This window comes from Carassius carassius, chromosome 37 (assembly GCF_963082965.1).
Source record: "Carassius carassius chromosome 37, fCarCar2.1, whole genome shotgun sequence".
Classification (NCBI taxonomy): Eukaryota; Metazoa; Chordata; class Actinopteri; order Cypriniformes; family Cyprinidae; genus Carassius; species Carassius carassius.
This window is the reverse complement of record NC_081791.1, coordinates 478061-500379: the sequence shown is the minus strand read 5'-3', so window position 1 is coordinate 500379 and position 22319 is coordinate 478061. Positions and strand designations below refer to the sequence as shown.

General features: G+C 48.6%; 4 non-coding genes and 2 pseudogenes across 4 annotated transcripts; all 6 read left to right on the top strand.

Annotated features, from left to right (window-relative positions):
* Nucleotides 1-3649: 3649 nt before the first annotated feature.
* LOC132118833 (U2 spliceosomal RNA) lies at nucleotides 3650-3825 on the top strand (annotated as a pseudogene).
* Nucleotides 3826-4177: 352 nt separating this feature from the next.
* Nucleotides 4178-4341, top strand: LOC132118722 (U1 spliceosomal RNA). Its single transcript, XR_009425950.1, has one exon. It is a non-coding gene; the product is annotated as a U1 spliceosomal RNA (small nuclear RNA).
* Nucleotides 4342-5810: 1469 nt separating this feature from the next.
* On the top strand, nucleotides 5811-6002 carry LOC132118809 (U2 spliceosomal RNA). Its single transcript, XR_009426028.1, has one exon. It is a non-coding gene; the product is annotated as a U2 spliceosomal RNA (small nuclear RNA).
* A 352-nt stretch (nucleotides 6003-6354) lies between these two features.
* On the top strand, nucleotides 6355-6518 carry LOC132118731 (U1 spliceosomal RNA). The gene has a single exon (XR_009425959.1). It is a non-coding gene; the product is annotated as a U1 spliceosomal RNA (small nuclear RNA).
* A 6582-nt stretch (nucleotides 6519-13100) lies between these two features.
* Nucleotides 13101-13301, top strand: LOC132118835 (U2 spliceosomal RNA; annotated as a pseudogene).
* A 352-nt stretch (nucleotides 13302-13653) lies between these two features.
* Nucleotides 13654-13817, top strand: LOC132118730 (U1 spliceosomal RNA). Its single transcript, XR_009425958.1, has one exon. It is a non-coding gene; the product is annotated as a U1 spliceosomal RNA (small nuclear RNA).
* Nucleotides 13818-22319: the final 8502 nt, after the last annotated feature.

The following is a 22319-nucleotide window of genomic DNA, read 5'->3' as shown; positions in this document are numbered from 1 at the left end:
AGGGAAGGGCGGGCTCTTTTAGCAAACCTGACTTTTTTAGGGAGAGATTTTAAGGTTCTTAACGTGTATGGTTTTACAGAAAAAAATGACAGGTATGAGCTTTTAGAAGACCTGCAGCCCCACATGTTAGGCAGGGCTCCCCTAATAGTAGCAGGGGATTTTAACTGTGTTTTATCAAAAACAGATAGGAAGAGAGTAGGAGAAGATTTTAAGGTCGATAAGACATCGGTTTTATTACAAAATTTAGTCAAGGATTTTAAGTTAGTTGACTGTTTTAAACAACTACATCAAAGAGAGGAGGGCTTCACCTGGTTCAGTGGTGATGGCGCCAGAGCCTCTCAAATTGACTATGTTTTTGCAAGGGACTGCCCGCCAACCGATGCAACATTGACCCCTCTCTTTTTTTCTGATCACATGATGCTGTCTTGCACCCTTTCACTTTCCCCGGGTGTGACGGTAGGAGGAGGGATGTGGAAGCTGAACTGTTCCCTATTGGTGGATGAAGAAGTGGTTAGAGAATATAGGGAGCAGTTCAGCCAATGGCAGACCCTCCAAGACTTTTATGAGACACGTGCACAGTGGTGGGAAATGGTAAAGGACCGGACAAGACAGTTTTTTAGGAAGGTAGGGAAAGATAAAAAGAATAGGGAAAAGAGATGCATGATGGGGTTGCAAAAAAGATTACAAAGATATTTTAATCTTTTAAATAATGGTTTTGATTTTAGCCAAGAAATAACAGATGTAAAAAAAGAAATGTCAGTTTTATCTAGTATCCAAAGTAAAGGTGTTATTTTAAGAAGCAAAGAAAGAGAAATAGAGGAAGGTGAAAAGTGTACAAGTTACTTTTTTAAAAAGATAATAACAAGGGGAGGGGCAATAACCAGGGTTAAGGTAGGAGGGAGGGATGCAAACACAACAGAAGAGATTTTAAAAAATGTAGAGGGATTTTATGAGGATTTGTATTGTAAAAAAGATGTACACGACGATACGGCAAGGGAAGTTTTAAATTTTTTAGTCAAGAATGTTAATGGCCAAAATAAGTTTTTATCCCAAGATTTTACTATTTTAGAATTACATAAAGCTCTTAAAGGTTTTAAAAAGGGGAAGTCCCCAGGAGCAGATGGACTTCCCCTAGAGTTTTATCTTACTTTTTGGGATATTTTAGCACATGAATTATTGGCTGTTTTTAACAACTTTGAGACTCTTGACAGACTACCCGACAGTTTTAGGATAGGGATAGTGTCTTTACTGTACAAAAAAGGGGACAGGACTGACTTAAAAAATTGGAGACCAATCACGCTTTTAAATTTCGATGGTAAACTTTTTAGTAAGATTTTAGAGACACGCATGTCGACTGTTTTAGAGGACGTGATCCACCCGGATCAAGCTTGTGCTGTGCCCGGAAGAAAGATAACAGACAACCTAGTGCTGATTAGAGACGCCATCTGTTACGCGAGAGACAGAAATATTCGGCTAGTAGTCCTAAATTTAGATTTTGAAAAAGCATTTGATCGAGTCTCGCACCAGTACCTCTTCCAGGTACTGGATAAAATGGGGTTTCCAGAGAGGTTTATAGCCTGGGTGGGACTGCTGTACAAGGGAATAGTCAGCAAAATTCTAATAAATGGGCATCTTTCCAAAGCTGTGAACATACACAGTGGTGTCCGTCAGGGATGTCCTTTATCTCCTCTTCTGTATGTGGCTTGCATCGAGCCACTGGCACAGATCTTGAGAAGGGACAAATGGATCAAAGGACTGGACGTTCCTGGGACGGGTGGACTGACGGCGACCTGTGCTTTATACATGGACGACGTAACTCTTTTAGCCACAGACTTTTTATCCATACGAAGAGCACTGGACTTGACTGACTGGTACGGTCGGGCCTCGGGCGCCAAACTCAATAGAAACAAGTCCGAGGCCCAGCTCTTCGGGCCGTGGGGAGACGTGGACACAGGAGGACTTGATTTGGTTTTTAAAGACAATGATTTTAAGATTTTAGGCGTTAAATTTGATAAAGACGGAGGTGGACGAGACAACTGGACTGACTTGCTAGGGAAAGCTAGGAAAAGACTGGGGTTTTGGGGACTAAGACAGTTGACAATTGAAGGTAAAATTTTAATTTTTAAATCTGTGATTTTACTTCTGATTTTACTTGTCTGTTCTGTTTTTAGCCCCCCTCGGCGGTTCCTGGTGAGACTGGAGAGGGCGGTGTTTTATTTCCTGTGGGGGTCCAAGTGGGAGCGCCTGAAGAGGGAGACCATCAAGAAAAGGCCAGAGAATGGTGGAAAAGGCCTCCCAGACCCCCACCTGTTTTTAGGCAGCCGCTTCACCGCCCTGCACATTAGTTATGCCATGACCCCATCCAAAGAAAACAAGACGGCTGCAATGGTGCGATTTTGGATGGGGTCTTACCTAAGAACATTGAAAATTTTACCAGTAGACTTGAAAACCCCAGTGTCTTTTAACTTGCCTAAAGAGTACAGTTTTATAAAAAATTTTTTAAAGAAATATCTTTTAGAGAGTGAAGATGTCACCATTTTAACTAAACACAAGTCTCTCATTTCTGTTGTGCAGGACCGGGAACCGGTGAGTCCAGTTCCAGGCCTCACACTAGGTGAGGCCAAACAAGTTTGGAGGAACGCTGCTCACCCCGCTCTCCAGAACAGGCACAAGGATTTATCATGGATGGTGGCTCATGAGATCCTCCCGGTCAGGGCGGTTATGCACTCCAGAGGCATGGCCAAAAACCCCACCTGCCCTCGGTCCGGCTGCAATTCCCCGGAGACCGTCCACCACCTACTCTGGGAGTGCGGCGCTGCGCGGGACCTGTGGGCCAAGACCGGCCCCTTGTATTTCCCGTGCCTACCAGCAGGTGGGGCCCAGTTCGGGTACCAGCTCGCCATCCTTGGGGTGGGCCGGGGCTTGAACGACATGACAGCACAGGAATTCACCTCGCTCTGGCTCACCCTCAACGTCATCAAGGATGCCATCTGGGCCACCAGAAACCTGCTGGTGGGGAAACGCGTTACGGTAACCCTCCATGCATGCGAGCTAAAGGTAACATCAATGCTGCAGGGGTACCGGACGACGATATTCGGACGGGGGGGCCGGGGCCGCACAGAGAGGGTCCCGGCAGGCACCGACCCTGGCTGCCCGTAGATGCACCCTCACCATTCTGGCTACGGGAACAGCGGGCCGGAGGAGAGGGGATCTCCGCTGAGCCTGTAAAGCAGCATCTCATGTCCCTGTTCTGGAGAGTGGGGTGAAGACCGACTTGATAAGGACTCATCCCCGGTCTTGCACAACAGATGTTTTTTTTTTTTTATTGGTTTTTATCCAATAAATTGGTTTTTATTGTGTTTTATCAATGAAATTGGTTTTATTAACATGCATATGAGGCTTGTTTGCTTTTTAAATTTGTATTTTACTTTTGAATCCGATCGCACCTTGTAAACACACCTCAAATATGGACTTTTAAAAACAAGCAAAACACTGTGGTTTAATCAAATTTTTTTTTAACAATGATTGTTTCTTTCATTTTACCATGTGTATTTATTATATATTATATGGCTTGTTTTAATGTGTGCTTGAAGAAAAAAATGTGTGTGAAAGTAAAAATGCAAATGAAAAAAATGTAAATAGTGACAATAAAACTTTTTCGAAAGAAAAAAATCTGTTCTTATCAGTTTAATATCTGATACGTCCCCCATCCGGGGACCACATATTAAATGGATTTTTAGATCACGGAGCTGGAGCCGGGGCTTGCTCCGTCCATTCCACGCATCGGCCTGGTATTGCAGTGTCTCCAGGAACGGTGTGCTTTCCCTTTTTCGGGAATGCCATTTATTGTGACGAATAGCAGAGCAAGTAATGAGGTCTGCCTTTGCAGGTCCTGTGGTTTATTGCGGACTCTCTTCTGAGGCACCCCCCTGAGGTGTTGGACTCTTCCACTAACGATGCTCCCACCTGAGGTCTCGGAGTCTTTCACTGACGAGGTGATGTATCGAATTCGGTGTGTTTGGTTAAAGGGAGTCAACTAAAACCAGCGTTGGGAAGCAGTTTCCAGGCCAGTAATGGAAGTCGCCCATCCTTCCTTTGTTGGGGTTTACGGAGGGCTAACCGTTGGTGAGGATGGTAGAGACGCAAATTGTACCTCTGGCTGGCCGCCTGGGTCTTCATACTTACCTGGCAGGGGAGGCACCATGATCAAGAAGGCGGTTCACCCAGGGCGAGGCTTGTCCATTGCACTACGGCCATGCTGACCCCTGCGAATTCCCCAAATGTGGGAATCTCGACTGCATAATTTATGGTAGTGGGGGACTGCGTTCGCGCTCTCCCCTGAATTAACTGGTGAAACAAAGCAGAAAGATCTATCTCAGTTACTTTTTAGTTTCAGAATGATGAGTCCTGCCACATGCTGGGTATGTGTTTTGAGCCTCATGAAACAAAATCACTTACGCTCTTGAAATATCGGTCCCTGGTGTGTGGTTTAGTTCGAATTTTGCACAGACCTCACTTTGCAAGTCGATTGGATTGACTGCAGCCTAGCTGTAGCTGTCTCCATGTTTGTTTTTCGTTGTGCTTTTTCAAATCATATTAGTTCTTTTCCGCTTACAGCGCCACCTAGTGGCCTGTCGCAGCGCCCTTTTACACCTGACCGCTGACTGAGCCCCTGCACAAGTGTGCCGATTTGGGTGAAGGGATCTCACTCCTTCCTGGAGTTATAGCCATTTGAGCCACCTCGGCCACACCACCTTGGCACGTTTTGAGGTCCCCTCGCCAAGGTGAATGGAAATTTCCACTTTTTTTGGATGATTATTGACAGTCAGACTCCAGAGAAGCATTCTGTGCTGATCTGGGTGGGACTGGGCCAAATACCTGCCGCTAGTTTGCAAAAGAAGGTTTTCGACAAAATCCCAAATACCCGAAAATTTCGTCAGAGCGACGAGCCAATCTGAGACCTGCATCTCGTTCGGCTCGAGCCAAGGATTCCGATGACATAAGGCACGTGGCTCTGCGACGAACCGTTTGGGAGTTACGAGCGATGCCGTACTCTCTGTCGCCGCAGAGCCAGCGTCAGGCCGATCGGGGCGAGGCCCGGTGACGTTGCAGACGGGGGAGGGTACTACCATCACACAGCGTTTCAGGTGTTTCCATCTTTGTTTGATGGTCCTTTTACATTTCAATTTTCTTATTTTTCCGCTTACAGCGCCACCTAGTGGCCTGTCGCAGCGCCCTTTTACACCTGACCGCTGACTGAGCCCCTGCACTGGTTTGCCGATTTGGGTGAAGGGATCTCACTCCTTCCTGGAGTTATAGCCATTTGAGCCACCTCGGCCACACCACCTTGGCACGTTTTGAGGTCCCCTCGCCAAGGTGAATGGAAATTTCCACTTTTTTTGGATGATTATTGACAGTCAGACTCCAGAGAAGCATTCTGTGCTGATCTGGGTGGGACTGGGCCAAATACCTGCCGCTAGTTTGCAAAAGAAGGTTTTCGACAAAATCCCAAATACCCGAAAATTTCGTCAGAGCGACGAGCCAATCTGAGACCTGCATCTCGTTCGGCTCGAGCCAAGGATTCCGATGACATAAGGCACGTGGCTCTGCGACGAACCGTTTGGGAGTTACGAGCGATGCCGTACTCTCTGTCGCCGCAGAGCCAGCGTCAGGCCGATCGGGGCGAGGCCCGGTGACGTTGCAGACGGGGGAGGGTACTACCATCACACAGCGTTTCAGGTCTCCCAGACTTACCAAAGCCGAGATGGGCATCGTCGTGTCCGGCTTCTTCCCCGCTGCATCAAATCAACATCGCTTCTCGGCCTTTTGGCTAAGATCAAGTGTAGTATCTGTTCTTATCAGTTTAATATCTGATACGTCCCCCATCCAGGGAACTACATATTAAATGGATTTTTAGATCACGGAGCTGGAGCCGGGGCTTGCTCCGTCCATTCCACGCATCGGCCTGGTATTGCAGTGTCTCCAGGAACGGTGTGCTTTCCCTTTTTCGGGAATGCCATTTATTGTGACGAATAGCAGAGCAAGTAATGAGGTCTGCCTTTGCAGGTCCTGTGGTTTATTGCGGACTCTCTTCTGAGGCACCCCCCTGAGGTGTTGGACTCTTCCACTAACGATGCTCCCACCTGAGGTCTCGGAGTCTTTCACTGACGAGGTGATGTATCGAATTCGCTGTGTTTGGTTAAAGGGAGTCAACTAAAACCAGCGTTGGGAAGCAGTTTCCAGGCCAGTAATGGAAGTCGCCCATCCTTCCTTTGTTGGGGTTTACGGAGGGCTAACCGTTGGTGAGGATGGTAGAGACGCAAATTGTACCTCTGGCTGGCCGCCTGGGTCTTCATACTTACCTGGCAGGGGAGACACCATGATCAAGAACGCGGTTCACCCAGGGCGAGGCTTGTCCATTGCACTACGGCCATGCTGACCCCTGCGAATTCCCCAAATGTGGGAATCTCGACTGCATAATTTATGGTAGTGGGGGACTGCGTTCGCGCTCTCCCCTGAATTAACTGGTGAAACAAAGCAGAAAGATGTATCTCAGTTACTTTTTAGTTTCAGAATGATGAGTCCTGCCACATGCTGGGTATGTGTTTTGAGCTCATGAAACAAAATCACTTACGCTCTTGAAATATCGGTCCCTGGTGTGTGGTTTAGTTCGAATTTTGCACAGACCTCACTTTGCAAGTCGATTGGATTGACTGCAGCCTAGCTGTAGCTGTCTCCATGTTTGTTTTTCGTTGTGCTTTTTCAAATCATATTAGTTCTTTTCCGCTTACAGCGCCACCTAGTGGCCTGTCGCAGCGCCCTTTTACACCTGACCGCTGACTGAGCCCCTGCACAAGTGTGCCGATTTGGGTGAAGGGATCTCACTCCTTCCTGGAGTTATAGCCATTTGAGCCACCTCGGCCACACCACCTTGGCACGTTTTGAGGTCCCCTCGCCAAGGTGAATGGAAATTTCCACTTTTTTTGGATGATTATTGACAGTCAGACTCCAGAGAAGCATTCTGTGCTGATCTGGGTGGGACTGGGCCAAATACCTGCCGCTAGTTTGCAAAAGAAGGTTTTCGACAAAATCCCAAATACCCGAAAATTTCGTCAGAGCGACGAGCCAATCTGAGACCTGCATCTCGTTCGGCTCGAGCCAAGGATTCCGATGACATAAGGCACGTGGCTCTGCGACGAACCGTTTGGGAGTTACGAGCGATGCCGTACTCTCTGTCGCCGCAGAGCCAGCGTCAGGCCGATCGGGGCGAGGCCCGGTGACGTTGCAGACGGGGGAGGGTACTACCATCACACAGCGTTTCAGGTCTCCCAGTCTTACCAAAGCCGAGATGGGCATCGTCGTGTCCGGCTTCTTCCCCGCTGCATCAAATCAACATCGCTTCTCGGCCTTTTGGCTAAGATCAAAGGGACGTGGTCGCGATCATCTTCTCTGGAAGGAAATAGACTATTACCGGGCGGTGGTTGTAGTCTCTCCGGACAGGGATATATCTTGGACTTCACCTGTGAACAGCATTTTTTTTTCTTGTTTTTCTTCTTTCTTCAGGTTCTTTTTCCAGCTCGCCTAGGAAGGAGAAAAACACTAGCGTTCACAGGTGAAGTGCCCTTTTATTTATTTATTTTGCTGTATTATTATTTAGTGTCCTTTTAAAAGTTTAGTTATTTATTCTATCAGTCTTTTAGACATTTATTGGTTGTTGTACGTATTTTTAAAGGGCTGTTGGTGCCTCCACCATGTCGGCTGCTCGTGCCGGCATGCGGAGGCACCACAGCGTGCGTTTTATGTTTAAAAAAAATGATGATGGAACGTTAATGGGGATGTCCAGACTTGATTTCTCACGGAAACTCGTACAAAAGGTTTTAGGATTTTCAGCAAATGATGTAAATTGCTTATTGACTCTTCCCCAGAACCGTGGTTTTGATTTGAGCTTTAAAAGCGCTGCACTGCTAAATGTTTTCTGGTCTCGTTTTGAAGCGGCAAAAGCCAGTCTTTCCATGTTCACAGTTGAAAAACTGACAGACAATTCCCTGAAAGTGGTAATTGTTCGAATGTTTAATGAAACTGTGAGTGGAGATGACATAGCGATATGGTTGGCGAGATTTTGCTCTGTTCGGGGCCAGCCTGTTAAGGTTTTAGACGAGGACGGCATCTGGAATGGCGCGTGGAGAGTTCCCATTAAACAATGGGAGGATCCACACGGCTTCCAGGGCTTAAGTCAGATTCCTTCTATGATTGTGCTGGGAGAAAACAGAGGCTACATTCATTATCAGGGGATGCCCAAACTGTGCCGTAAATGCAGTCGGTTTGGGCACCTCATAGAGGCATGTCAGGAAACAGTTTGTGGTAAGTGCAAAGAAATTGGGCACATCTATGAAGAATGTACCAATGGCAGAAAGTGCAATCTTTGTGGTGAATCCAACCATCTCTACAGAGACTGCCCTAAATCCTTTGCCAACATATTAAAAGCAAAAATGGCTGCCACCAAAAACCAAACGAGTGAAAAAGAGGCAGTCCCTGAGGTTTTGGAGGGAATTTTGAATACCCAACCAAGCCCAGGGACTGGTCGAGACGGAGCGGAAGGGGCGGGGCAAGGGGTGGAGTCAGACGCGGGTAACGGTCGGGAGGAGGAGACTCCGCCCATCCAATTAGGAAAGCAAAATGTGAGTATGGAAATGGATAAAGAAAGTGAAGAGGAGAAAGAGTCAGATGAATTGACCCCCTCCTCTTTGGAAACTGTACCCGATCTAGACACCGAGCAAAACACTTCAAGCAGTATAGGCGGAATAACTCTAGATTGGTTACCTAATGCTCAGCTGCAGAAAAGACCTGCGGGGTCTCCTTTGTGTCAAACAGAGGAGAAAAAGTTGAGGTCCACCAGCTCAAGTAATGAGGAAGGAGACAGGGTGTGGCCCTCAGCCTCCCCGAATGAGGTTTCGTTTCTGCAAATACAGCTAAGAACATCATCGCCAAAGGAGCCGCAAGAGATTTTCTCTGCGGATCCTAAGGCGGTGGACACCTCCGTTCCTGAACCCAATACTATCACTAGTAAAGAGGAGCGGGTGTCACAAGAGTTTTTGTGATTAAAATGAACTTTGTAGTCTTTTAAATAAAATGTTTTAGTTCCTTTTTAAGCTCATGCCTTTTTACCTAATTTATTCACCATGGCCCTCACAATTTCAACATTAAATGTAAGAAGTGTGAGGTCCATGGTCAGAGCACATACTATTTTATCCTTTTTAAAATCTCAAAAGTCAGATGTCTTTTTACTACAAGAGTGTGCCTTACCCTTTTTATCTAGTTACAGGAGGTGGGAGGAGCTATGGACGCCGGGACCCTCCATATGGAGCGGGTCCAACTTTAACAAAAATGATGGAGTGGCGATTTTAATAAATAACCCTCACATCCTGGTGAAGGGGAGCACGGTGGTAAGAGATGGGCGGGCTATTTTAGCGAATATGACTTTTTTAGATAGAGATTTTAAGGTGTTAAATGTGTACGGTTTTACAGGTAAAAACGATAGGTATGAGCTTTTAGAGGAACTGCAGTCCCACATGCTGGGGAGGGTACCATTAGTGGTAGGGGGAGATTTTAACTGTGTTTTAGCCAAAACTGATAGGAAGAGGGTGGGGGCAGACTTTAGGTTTGATAAGACATCAGTTTTAATGCAAAGTTTAGTTAAGGATTTTAAATTAACTGACTGTTTTAAGACTTTGCATCCAAGAGAGGTGGGCTACACCTGGGTCAGTGGTGATGGCACCAACGCCTCTCGCATTGACTACATTTTCGTACGCGATTGCCCGCCGACTGATGCTATATTAACACCCCTATTCTTTTCCGATCACGTCATGCTGTCTTGCACTATTTCCTTCACCACAAAATTGACGGTAGGGGGAGGGATCTGGAAACTGAATTGCTCCCTTTTGCAGGATGAGGAGATAGTTAGTGACTACAGGGAGCAATTCAGTCAGTGGCAGACCCTCCAAGACTTTTTCGATTCACGTGCACAGTGGTGGGAGATGGTGAAACACCGGACGAGACTGTTTTTTAGAAAGAAAGGGATTGGAAAAAAGAACAAAGAAAAGAGACGCATGTTGGGACTGCCAAAAAGATTACAAAGGTATTTCAAGTTTGTTAATGGAGGGTTTGATTTTAATGAAGAATTAAAGGAGGTTAAAAAAGAAATGGCTGATTTGGAAAAACAAAGAAACAAAGGGTTGATTTTAAGAAGTAAGGAACAAGATCTGGAGGAAGGTGAAAAATGCACAAGATACTTTTTTAAGAGGATTTTAACAAATAAAGGGGTAATTACTGAATTAAAAAAGGGGGAGAAGGAAGCCAGAAATACAGAAGAGATATTAGAAGAAGTAGAAAGATTTTATACAGATTTATACAACAAAAAAGAGATAACAGAGGAAGCCATAGAAAATATTTTGGGAAATTTAGAAAAGAAAATTGATAATGAGTGTGCTATTTTAACCCAAGATTTTACTCTTTTAGAGCTTACAAAATGTATGAAGGATTTTAAAACTGGTAAGTCGCCGGGAAGTGATGGCCTTCCCGTGGAATTTTATTCAAAATTTTGGGACATTTTAGCACCAGAACTTTTAATGGTTTTTAAGGACTTTGATAGACTGGACCGACTCCCTGACAGTTTTAGACTAGGAATTGTTTCACTTTTGCATAAAAAAGGAGATAGGACAGATTTAAAAACGTGGAGACCAATCAGCCTTTTAAATTTGGATTGCAAACTTTTTAGCAAGCTTTTAGCTAAACGCATGTCCCTGTTTTTAAAGGATGTGATCCACCCGGATCAAGCATGTGCTGTGCCCGGGAAGAGGATCACGGACAGTCTGATATTGATCCGAGACACCATCTGTTTTGCGAGAGACAGAAACATTGGCCTAATAGTGGTAAATTTAGATTTTGAAAAAGCTTTTGATCGGGTCTCGCACCAGTACCTATTGCAGGTACTGGAGAAAATGGGCTTCCCAGGGAAGTTTTTAGCATGGGTGGGATTGCTGTATAATGATATAACCAGCAAAATTCTTGTAAATGGGCATTTAACAAAAGCTGTTAACATTCACAGCGGCGTCCGTCAAGGGTGCCCGTTATCCCCGCTCTTGTATGTGGCATGCATTGAGCCATTGGCACAGCTTTTGAGAAGGGACCAACGGATCGCAGGATTTAAGCTACCAGGAGGTTTGATAGCAAAATGTGTTTTATACATGGACGATGTGACAATTTTAACGACTGACTTTTTATCTGTCCGAAGAGCTTTGGAACTTACAGATTCTTATGGACGGGCCTCTGGCTCCAAATTAAACAGAAACAAGTCAGAGGCCCAGCTCTTCGGACAGTGGGGCGACATAGACGTGGGAGGACTGGAAGTGACTCTAAGAAATGATAATATAAAAATTCTAGGCATAAAATTTGATAGGGAGGGGGGTGGACAAGGTAATTGGACCAATGCTTTAGGGAAAGTAAGACAGCGACTGGGTTTGTGGGGACTAAGGACTTTGACGATGGAGGGAAAGATTTTAGTTTTTAAAGCTGTGATTTTACCTCTGTTTTTATTGTTGTGCTCTGTTTTTACCCCCCCCAGGTCCTTCATTTTAGCAGTGGAACGTGCTGTCTTTTATTTTCTCTGGGGATCCAGGTGGGAGAGAATAAAGAGAGAAACAGTCAAGAAAAGAAAGGAAAACGGAGGCAAAGGACTGCCAGACCTAAGCCTTTTTTTAGGGAGTCATTTTACAGGATTACATTTTAAGTATGCCACGGCCCCATCCAGTGATAAGACCGCAGCAATAGTGAAGTTTTGGATGGGGTCGTACTTACGCTACCTAAAAATTTTAACCGTAGATCTTAGAACCCCAGTGTCTTTTAACTTGCCAAAAGAATATGCATTTATTAATTTTTTTTTAAAGAAACATGACCTAGAACGAGAAAATGTGGACATTTTAAAAGACCATAAAAAGATTATCTCTGTTGTGCAGGACCGGGAGAAGGTGAGCCCAGTTCCAGGGCTAACTGAGAGCGAATCCAAAACAGTGTGGAGAAACGCAGCCCACCCCGCTCTTTGGAACCGGCAAAAAGACCTGATGTGGATGGTGGCCCATGAGATCCTACCAACCAGGGCGGTTATGCACTCCCGCGGCATGGCCGCCAACGCACAGTGCCCACGGCTCGGGTGTAATCAGGAAGAGACCGTGCGGCACGTCCTCTGGGAGTGCGGTGCTGCACGGGACCGGTGGACCGCGACCGGCCCCCTGGTTTTCCCATGCCTGCCAGCGGGTGGGGTCCAGATGGACTATAATCTCGCCGTCCTAGGGGTGGGCCGGAGGATAAAGGATTTAACATCAAAACAGTTCACAACACTCTGGTTCACCCTGAATGCTATAAAGCATGCAATCTGGACTGCCAGAAACCTGCTGGTGGGGAAACGGGTGATGGTGCCCCTCCAAGCCACTGTAAGGATGGTGGAGAACATGCTGCAGGGGCACCGCGCCCAATCATTCAGAGCGGGGGCCGGGGTTGCCACTGAGAGAGTCCCGGCCACCACCGACCCTGGTTGCCCGTAGATGTACCTTCACCACTTCCGGCTACGGGAGCAGCGGGCCAGAGAGTACGGATCTCCTCTGGGTCACTGAAGCTGGGTTTGATTGCCTGGGACCGAAGAGTGGGAGAGGCCCAAATTGAAAGATTACCTCCCCGATCAAGCACAATAGAGAACCCTTTTTTTTTTTTTTTTTTTTTTTTTTTTTTTACATAGTTTTATTTTGGCTTTTAAAACACACTGAAAGCACTTTAAAGGGAAATAAAAATGTATGTAAAAGAACAATTCATCAATGTGTAACCTTATAACCCCCCCTTTTTTTTTTTTTTTTTTTTTTCTTCCCTTATGGTCATTTCAAGTACTTTGTCTGTATCTTAACATAAGGCATGTCTTGGAGATCCAGGATTTTAGTGGTGTGTTAACCGTCATTGGAACGATTGTTTTTTAATTTTTAATTTTATTTTTTTTTACTCATACCTGCATGTGAACATATATGTTGTATTTTATCTATTACTTGACGTACTGTTGTACCACTTTTGATTAAATATCAATAAAACCAGTCAAAAAAAAAAAAAAATCTGTTCTTATCAGTTTAATATCTGATACGTCCCCCATCCGGGGACTACATATTAAATGGATTTTTAGATCACGGAGCTGGAGCCGGGGCTTGCTCCGTCCATTCCACGCATCGGCCTGGTATTGCAGTGTCTCCAGGAACGGTGTGCTTTCCCTTTTTCGGGAATGCCATTTATTGTGACGAATAGCAGAGCAAGTAATGAGGTCTGCCTTTGCAGGTCCTGTGGTTTATTGCGGACTCTCTTCTGAGGCACCCCCCTGAGGTGTTGGACTCTTCCACTAACGATGCTCCCACCTGAGGTCTCGGAGTCTTTCACTGACGAGGTGATGTATCGAATTCGGTGTGTTTGGTTAAAGGGAGTCAACTAAAACCAGCGTTGGGAAGCAGTTTCCAGGCCAGTAATGGAAGTCGCCCATCCTTCCTTTGTTGGGGTTTACGGAGGGCTAACCGTTGGTGAGGATGGTAGAGACGCAAATTGTACCTCTGGCTGGCCGCCTGGGTCTTCATACTTACCTGGCAGGGGAGACACCATGATCAAGAACGCGGTTCACCCAGGGCGAGGCTTGTCCATTGCACTACGGCCATGCTGACCCCTGCGAATTCCCCAAATGTGGGAATCTCGACTGCATAATTTATGGTAGTGGGGGACTGCGTTCGCGCTCTCCCCTGAATTAACTGGTGAAACAAAGCAGAAAGATGTATCTATGTTTTTCGTTGTGCTTTTTCAAATCATATTAGTTCTTTTCCGCTTACAGCGCCACCTAGTGGCCTGTCGCAGCGCCCTTTTACACCTGACCGCTGACTGAGCCCCTGCACAGGTGTGCCGATTTGGGTGAAGGGATCTCACTCCTTCCTGGAGTTATAGCCATTTGAGCCACCTCGGCCACACCACCTTGGCACGTTTTGAGGTCCCCTCGCCAAGGTGAATGGAAATTTCCACTTTTTTTGGATGATTATTGACAGTCAGACTCCAGAGAAGCATTCTGTGCTGATCTGGGTGGGACTGGGCCAAATACCTGCCGCTAGTTTGCAAAAGAAGGTTTTCGACAAAATCCCAAATACCCGAAAATTTCGTCAGAGCGACGAGCCAATCTGAGACCTGCATCTCGTTTGGCTCGAGCCAAGGATTCCGATGACATAAGGCACGTGGCTCTGCGACGAACCGTTTGGGAGTTACGAGCGATGCCGTACTCTCTGTCGCCGCAGAGCCAGCGTCAGGCCGATCGGGGCGAGGCCCGGTGACGTTGCAGACGGGGGAGGGTACTACCATCACACAGCGTTTCAGGTGTTTCCATCTTTGTTTGATGGTCCTTTTACATTTCAATTTTCTTATTTTTCCGCTTACAGCGCCACCTAGTGGCCTGTCGCAGCGCCCTTTTACACCTGACCGCTGACTGAGCCCCTGCACAGGTGTGCCGATTTGGGTGAAGGGATCTCACTCCTTCCTGGAGTTATAGCCATTTGAGCCACCTCGGCCACACCACCTTGGCACGTTTTGAGGTCCCCTCGCCAAGGTGAATGGAAATTTCCACTTTTTTTGGATGATTATTGACAGTCAGACTCCAGAGAAGCATTCTGTGCTGATCTGGGTGGGACTGGGCCAAATACCTGCCGCTAGTTTGCAAAAGAAGGTTTTCGACAAAATCCCAAATACCCGAAAATTTCGTCAGAGCGACGAGCCAATCTGAGACCTGCATCTCGTTCGGCTCGAGCCAAGGATTCCGATGACATAAGGCACGTGGCTCTGCGACGAACCGTTTGGGAGTTACGAGCGATGCCGTACTCTCTGTCGCCGCAGAGCCAGCGTCAGGCCGATCGGGGCGAGGCCCGGTGACGTTGCAGACGGGGGAGGGTACTACCATCACACAGCGTTTCAGGTGTTTCCATCTTTGTTTGATGGTCCTTTTACATTTCAATTTTCTTATTTTTCCGCTTACAGCGCCACCTAGTGGCCTGTCGCAGCGCCCTTTTACACCTGACCGCTGACTGAGCCCCTGCACAGGTGTGCCGATTTGGGTGAAGGGATCTCACTCCTTCCTGGAGTTATAGCCATTTGAGCCACCTCGGCCACACCACCTTGGCACGTTTTGAGGTCCCCTCGCCAAGGTGAATGGAAATTTCCACTTTTTTTGGATGATTATTGACAGTCAGACTCCAGAGAAGCATTCTGTGCTGATCTGGGTGGGACTGGGCCAAATACCTGCCGCTAGTTTGCAAAAGAAGGTTTTCGAACAAATCCCAAATACCCGAAAATTTCGTCATAGCGACGAGCCAATCTGAGACCTGCATCTCGTTCGGCTCGAGCCAAGGATTCCGATGACATAAGGCACGTGGCTCTGCGACGAACCGTTTGGGAGTTACGAGCGATGCCGTACTCTCTGTCGCCGCAGAGCCAGCGTCAAGCCGATCGGGGCGAGGCCCGGTGACGTTGCAGACGGGGGAGGGTACTACCATCACACAGCGTTTCAGGTGTTTCCATCTTTGTTTGATGGTCCTTTTACATTTCAATTTTCTTATTTTTCCGCTTACAGCGCCACCTAGTGGCCTGTCGCAGCGCCCTTTTACACCTGACCGCTGACTGAGCCCCTGCACAGGTGTGCCGATTTGGGTGAAGGGATCTCACTCCTTCCTGGAGTTATAGCCATTTGAGCCACCTCGGCCACACCACCTTGGCACGTTTTGAGGTCCCCTCGCCAAGGTGAATGGAAATTTCCACTTTTTTTGGATGATTATTGACAGTCAGACTCCAGAGAAGCATTCTGTGCTGATCTGGGTGGGACTGGGCCAAATACCTGCCGCTAGTTTGCAAAAGAAGGTTTTCGACAAAATCCCAAATACCCGAAAATTTCGTCAGAGCGACGAGCCAATCTGAGACCTGCATCTCGTTCGGCTCGAGCCAAGGATTCCGATGACATAAGGCACGTGGCTCTGCGACGAACCGTTTGGGAGTTACGAGCGATGCCGTACTCTCTGTCGCCGCAGAGCCAGCGTCAGGCCGATCGGGGCGAGGCCCGGTGACGTTGCAGACGGGGGAGGGTACTACCATCACACAGCGTTTCAGGTGTTTCCATCTTTGTTTGATGGTCCTTTTACATTTCAATTTTCTTATTTTTCCGCTTACAGCGCCACCTAGTGGCCTGTCGCAGCGCCCTTTTACACCTGACCGCTGACTGAGCCCCTGCACAGGTGTGCCGATTTGGGTGAAGGGATCTCACTCCTTCCTGGAGTTATAGCCATTTGAGCCACCTCGGCCACACCACCTTGGCACGTTTTGAGGTCCCCTCGCCAAGGTGAATGGAAATTTCCACTTTTTTTGGATGATTATTGACAGTCAGACTCCAGAGAAGCATTCTGTGCTGATCTGGGTGGGACTGGGCCAAATACCTGCCGCTAGTTTGCAAAAGAAGGTTTTCGACAAAATCCCAAATACCCGAAAATTTCGTCAGAGCGACGAGCCAATCTGAGACCTGCATCTCGTTCGGCTCGAGCCAAGGATTCCGATGACATAAGGCACGTGGCTCTGCGACGAACCGTTTGGGAGTTACGAGCGATGCCGTACTCTCTGTCGCCGCAGAGCCAGCGTCAGGCCGATCGGGGCGAGGCCCGGTGACGTTGCAGACGGGGGAGGGTACTACCATCACACAGCGTTTCAGGTGTTTCCATCTTTGTTTGATGGTCCTTTTACATTTCAATTTTCTTATTTTTCCGCTTACAGCGCCACCTAGTGGCCTGTCGCAGCGCCCTTTTACACCTGACCGCTGACTGAGCCCCTGCACAGGTGTGCCGATTTGGGTGAAGGGATCTCACTCCTTCCTGGAGTTATAGCCATTTGAGCCACCTCGGCCACACCACCTTGGCACGTTTTGAGGTCCCCTCGCCAAGGTGAATGGAAATTTCCACTTTTTTTGGATGATTATTGACAGTCAGACTCCAGAGAAGCATTCTGTGCTGATCTGGGTGGGACTGGGCCAAATACCTGCCGCTAGTTTGCAAAAGAAGGTTTTCGACAAAATCCCAAATACCCGAAAATTTCGTCAGAGCGACGAGCCAATCTGAGACCTGCATCTCGTTCGGCTCGAGCCAAGGATTCCGATGACATAAGGCACGTGGCTCTGCGACGAACCGTTTGGGAGTTACGAGCGATGCCGTACTCTCTGTCGCCGCAGAGCCAGCGTCAGGCCGATCGGGGCGAGGCCCGGTGACGTTGCAGACGGGGGAGGGTACTACCATCACACAGCGTTTCAGGTGTTTCCATCTTTGTTTGATGGTCCTTTTACATTTCAATTTTCTTATTTTTCCGCTTACAGCGCCACCTAGTGGCCTGTCGCAGCGCCCTTTTACACCTGACCGCTGACTGAGCCCCTGCACAGGTGTGCCGATTTGGGTGAAGGGATCTCACTCCTTCCTGGAGTTATAGCCATTTGAGCCACCTCGGCCACACCACCTTGGCACGTTTTGAGGTCCCCTCGCCAAGGTGAATGGAAATTTCCACTTTTTTTGGATGATTATTGACAGTCAGACTCCAGAGAAGCATTCTGTGCTGATCTGGGTGGGACTGGGCCAAATACCTGCCGCTAGTTTGCAAAAGAAGGTTTTCGAACAAATCCCAAATACCCGAAAATTTCGTCAGAGCGACGAGCCAATCTGAGACCTGCATCTCGTTCGGCTCGACCCAAGGATTCCGATGACATAAGGCACGTGGCTCTGCGACGAACCGTTTGGGAGTTACGAGCGATGCCGTACTCTCTGTCGCCGCAGAGCCAGCGTCAGGCCGATCGGGGCGAGGCCCGGTGACGTTGCAGACGGGGGAGGGTACTACCATCACACAGCGTTTCAGGTGTTTCCATCTTTGTTTGATGGTCCTTTTACATTTCAATTTTCTTATTTTTCCGCTTACAGCGCCACCTAGTGGCCTGTCGCAGCGCCCTTTTACACCTGACCGCTGACTGAGCCCCTGCACAGGTGTGCCGATTTGGGTGAAGGGATCTCACTCCTTCCTGGAGTTATAGCCATTTGAGCCACCTCGGCCACACCACCTTGGCACGTTTTGAGGTCCCCTCGCCAAGGTGAATGGAAATTTCCACTTTTTTTGGATGATTATTGACAGTCAGACTCCAGAGAAGCATTCTGTGCTGATCTGGGTGGGACTGGGCCAAATACCTGCCGCTAGTTTGCAAAAGAAGGTTTTCGACAAAATCCCAAATACCCGAAAATTTCGTCAGAGCGACGAGCCAATCTGAGACCTGCATCTCGTTCGGCTCGAGCCAAGGATTCCGATGACATAAGGCACGTGGCTCTGCGACGAACCGTTTGGGAGTTACGAGCGATGCCGTACTCTCTGTCGCCGCAGAGCCAGCGTCAGGCCGATCGGGGCGAGGCCCGGTGACGTTGCAGACGGGGGAGGGTACTACCATCACACAGCGTTTCAGGTGTTTCCATCTTTGTTTGATGGTCCTTTTACATTTCAATTTTCTTATTTTTCCGCTTACAGCGCCACCTAGTGGCCTGTCGCAGCGCCCTTTTACACCTGACCGCTGACTGAGCCCCTGCACAGGTGTGCCGATTTGGGTGAAGGGATCTCACTCCTTCCTGGAGTTATAGCCATTTGAGCCACCTCGGCCACACCACCTTGGCACGTTTTGAGGTCCCCTCGCCAAGGTGAATGGAAATTTCCACTTTTTTTGGATGATTATTGACAGTCAGACTCCAGAGAAGCATTCTGTGCTGATCTGGGTGGGACTGGGCCAAATACCTGCCGCTAGTTTGCAAAAGAAGGTTTTCGACAAAATCCCAAATACCCGAAAATTTCGTCAGAGCGACGAGCCAATCTGAGACCTGCATCTCGTTCGGCTCGAGCCAAGGATTCCGATGACATAAGGCACGTGGCTCTGCGACGAACCGTTTGGGAGTTACGAGCGATGCCGTACTCTCTGTCGCCGCAGAGCCAGCGTCAGGCCGATCGGGGCGAGGCCCGGTGACGTTGCAGACGGGGGAGGGTACTACCATCACACAGCGTTTCAGGTGTTTCCATCTTTGTTTGATGGTCCTTTTACATTTCAATTTTCTTATTTTTCCGCTTACAGCGCCACCTAGTGGCCTGTCGCAGCGCCCTTTTACACCTGACCGCTGACTGAGCCCCTGCACAGGTGTGCCGATTTGGGTGAAGGGATCTCACTCCTTCCTGGAGTTATAGCCATTTGAGCCACCTCGGCCACACCACCTTGGCACGTTTTGAGGTCCCCTCGCCAAGGTGAATGGAAATTTCCACTTTTTTTGGATGATTATTGACAGTCAGACTCCAGAGAAGCATTCTGTGCTGATCTGGGTGGGACTGGGCCAAATACCTGCCGCTAGTTTGCAAAAGAAGGTTTTCGACAAAATCCCAAATACCCGAAAATTTCGTCAGAGCGACGAGCCAATCTGAGACCTGCATCTCGTTCGGCTCGAGCCAAGGATTCCGATGACATAAGGCACGTGGCTCTGCGACGAACCGTTTGGGAGTTACGAGCGATGCCGTACTCTCTGTCGCCGCAGAGCCAGCGTCAGGCCGATCGGGGCGAGGCCCGGTGACGTTGCAGACGGGGGAGGGTACTACCATCACACAGCGTTTCAGGTGTTTCCATCTTTGTTTGATGGTCCTTTTACATTTCAATTTTCTTATTTTTCCGCTTACAGCGCCACCTAGTGGCCTGTCGCAGCGCCCTTTTACACCTGACCGCTGACTGAGCCCCTGCACAGGTGTGCCGATTTGGGTGAAGGGATCTCACTCCTTCCTGGAGTTATAGCCATTTGAGCCACCTCGGCCACACCACCTTGGCACGTTTTGAGGTCCCCTCGCCAAGGTGAATGGAAATTTCCACTTTTTTTGGATGATTATTGACAGTCAGACTCCAGAGAAGCATTCTGTGCTGATCTGGGTGGGACTGGGCCAAATACCTGCCGCTAGTTTGCAAAAGAAGGTTTTCGAACAAATCCCAAATACCCGAAAATTTCGTCAGAGCGACGAGCCAATCTGAGACCTGCATCTCGTTCGGCTCGACCCAAGGATTCCGATGACATAAGGCACGTGGCTCTGCGACGAACCGTTTGGGAGTTACGAGCGATGCCGTACTCTCTGTCGCCGCAGAGCCAGCGTCAGGCCGATCGGGGCGAGGCCCGGTGACGTTGCAGACGGGGGAGGGTACTACCATCACACAGCGTTTCAGGTGTTTCCATCTTTGTTTGATGGTCCTTTTACATTTCAATTTTCTTATTTTTCCGCTTACAGCGCCACCTAGTGGCCTGTCGCAGCGCCCTTTTACACCTGACCGCTGACTGAGCCCCTGCACAGGTGTGCCGTTTTGGGTGAAGGGATCTCACTCCTTCCTGGAGTTATAGCCATTTGAGCCACCTCGGCCACACCACCTTGGCACGTTTTGAGGTCCCCTCGCCAAGGTGAATGGAAATTTCCACTTTTTTTGGATGATTATTGACAGTCAGACTCCAGAGAAGCATTCTGTGCTGATCTGGGTGGGACTGGGCCAAATACCTGCCGCTAGTTTGCAAAAGAAGGTTTTCGAACAAATCCCAAATACCCGAAAATTTCGTCAGAGCGACGAGCCAATCTGAGACCTGCATCTCGTTCGGCTCGAGCCAAGGATTCCGATGACATAAGGCACGTGGCTCTGCGACGAACCGTTTGGGAGTTACGAGCGATGCCGTACTCTCTGTCGCCGCAGAGCCAGCGTCAGGCCGATCGGGGCGAGGCCCGGTGACGTTGCAGACGGGGGAGGGTACTACCATCACACAGCGTTTCAGGTGTTTCCATCTTTGTTTGATGGTCCTTTTACATTTCAATTTTCTTATTTTTCCGCTTACAGCGCCACCTAGTGGCCTGTCGCAGCGCCCTTTTACACCTGACCGCTGACTGAGCCCCTGCACAGGTGTGCCGATTTGGGTGAAGGGATCTCACTCCTTCCTGGAGTTATAGCCATTTGAGCCACCTCGGCCACACCACCTTGGCACGTTTTGAGGTCCCCTCGCCAAGGTGAATGGAAATTTCCACTTTTTTTGGATGATTATTGACAGTCAGACTCCAGAGAAGCATTCTGTGCTGATCTGGGTGGGACTGGGCCAAATACCTGCCGCTAGTTTGCAAAAGAAGGTTTTCGAACAAATCCCAAATACCCGAAAATTTCGTCAGAGCGACGAGGCAATCTGAGACCTGCATCTCGTTCGGCTCGACCCAAGGATTCCGATGACATAAGGCACGTGGCTCTGCGACGAACCGTTTGGGAGTTACGAGCGATGCCGTACTCTCTGTCGCCGCAGAGCCAGCGTCAGGCCGATCGGGGCGAGGCCCGGTGACGTTGCAGACGGGGGAGGGTACTACCATCACACAGCGTTTCAGGTGTTTCCATCTTTGTTTGATGGTCCTTTTACATTTCAATTTTCTTATTTTTCCGCTTACAGCGCCACCTAGTGGCCTGTCGCAGCGCCCTTTTACACCTGACCGCTGACTGAGCCCCTGCACAGGTGTGCCGATTTGGGTGAAGGGATCTCACTCCTTCCTGGAGTTATAGCCATTTGAGCCACCTCGGCCACACCACCTTGGCACGTTTTGAGGTCCCCTCGCCAAGGTGAATGGAAATTTCCACTTTTTTTGGATGATTATTGACAGTCAGACTCCAGAGAAGCATTCTGTGCTGATCTGGGTGGGACTGGGCCAAATACCTGCCGCTAGTTTGCAAAAGAAGGTTTTCGAACAAATCCCAAATACCCGAAAATTTCGTCAGAGCGACGAGCCAATCTGAGACCTGCATCTCGTTCGGCTCGACCCAAGGATTCCGATGACATAAGGCACGTGGCTCTGCGACGAACCGTTTGGGAGTTACGAGCGATGCCGTACTCTCTGTCGCCGCAGAGCCAGCGTCAGGCCGATCGGGGCGAGGCCCGGTGACGTTGCAGACGGGGGAGGGTACTACCATCACACAGCGTTTCAGGTGTTTCCATCTTTGTTTGATGGTCCTTTTACATTTCAATTTTCTTATTTTTCCGCTTACAGCGCCACCTAGTGGCCTGTCGCAGCGCCCTTTTACACCTGACCGCTGACTGAGCCCCTGCACAGGTGTGCCGATTTGGGTGAAGGGATCTCACTCCTTCCTGGAGTTATAGCCATTTGAGCCACCTCGG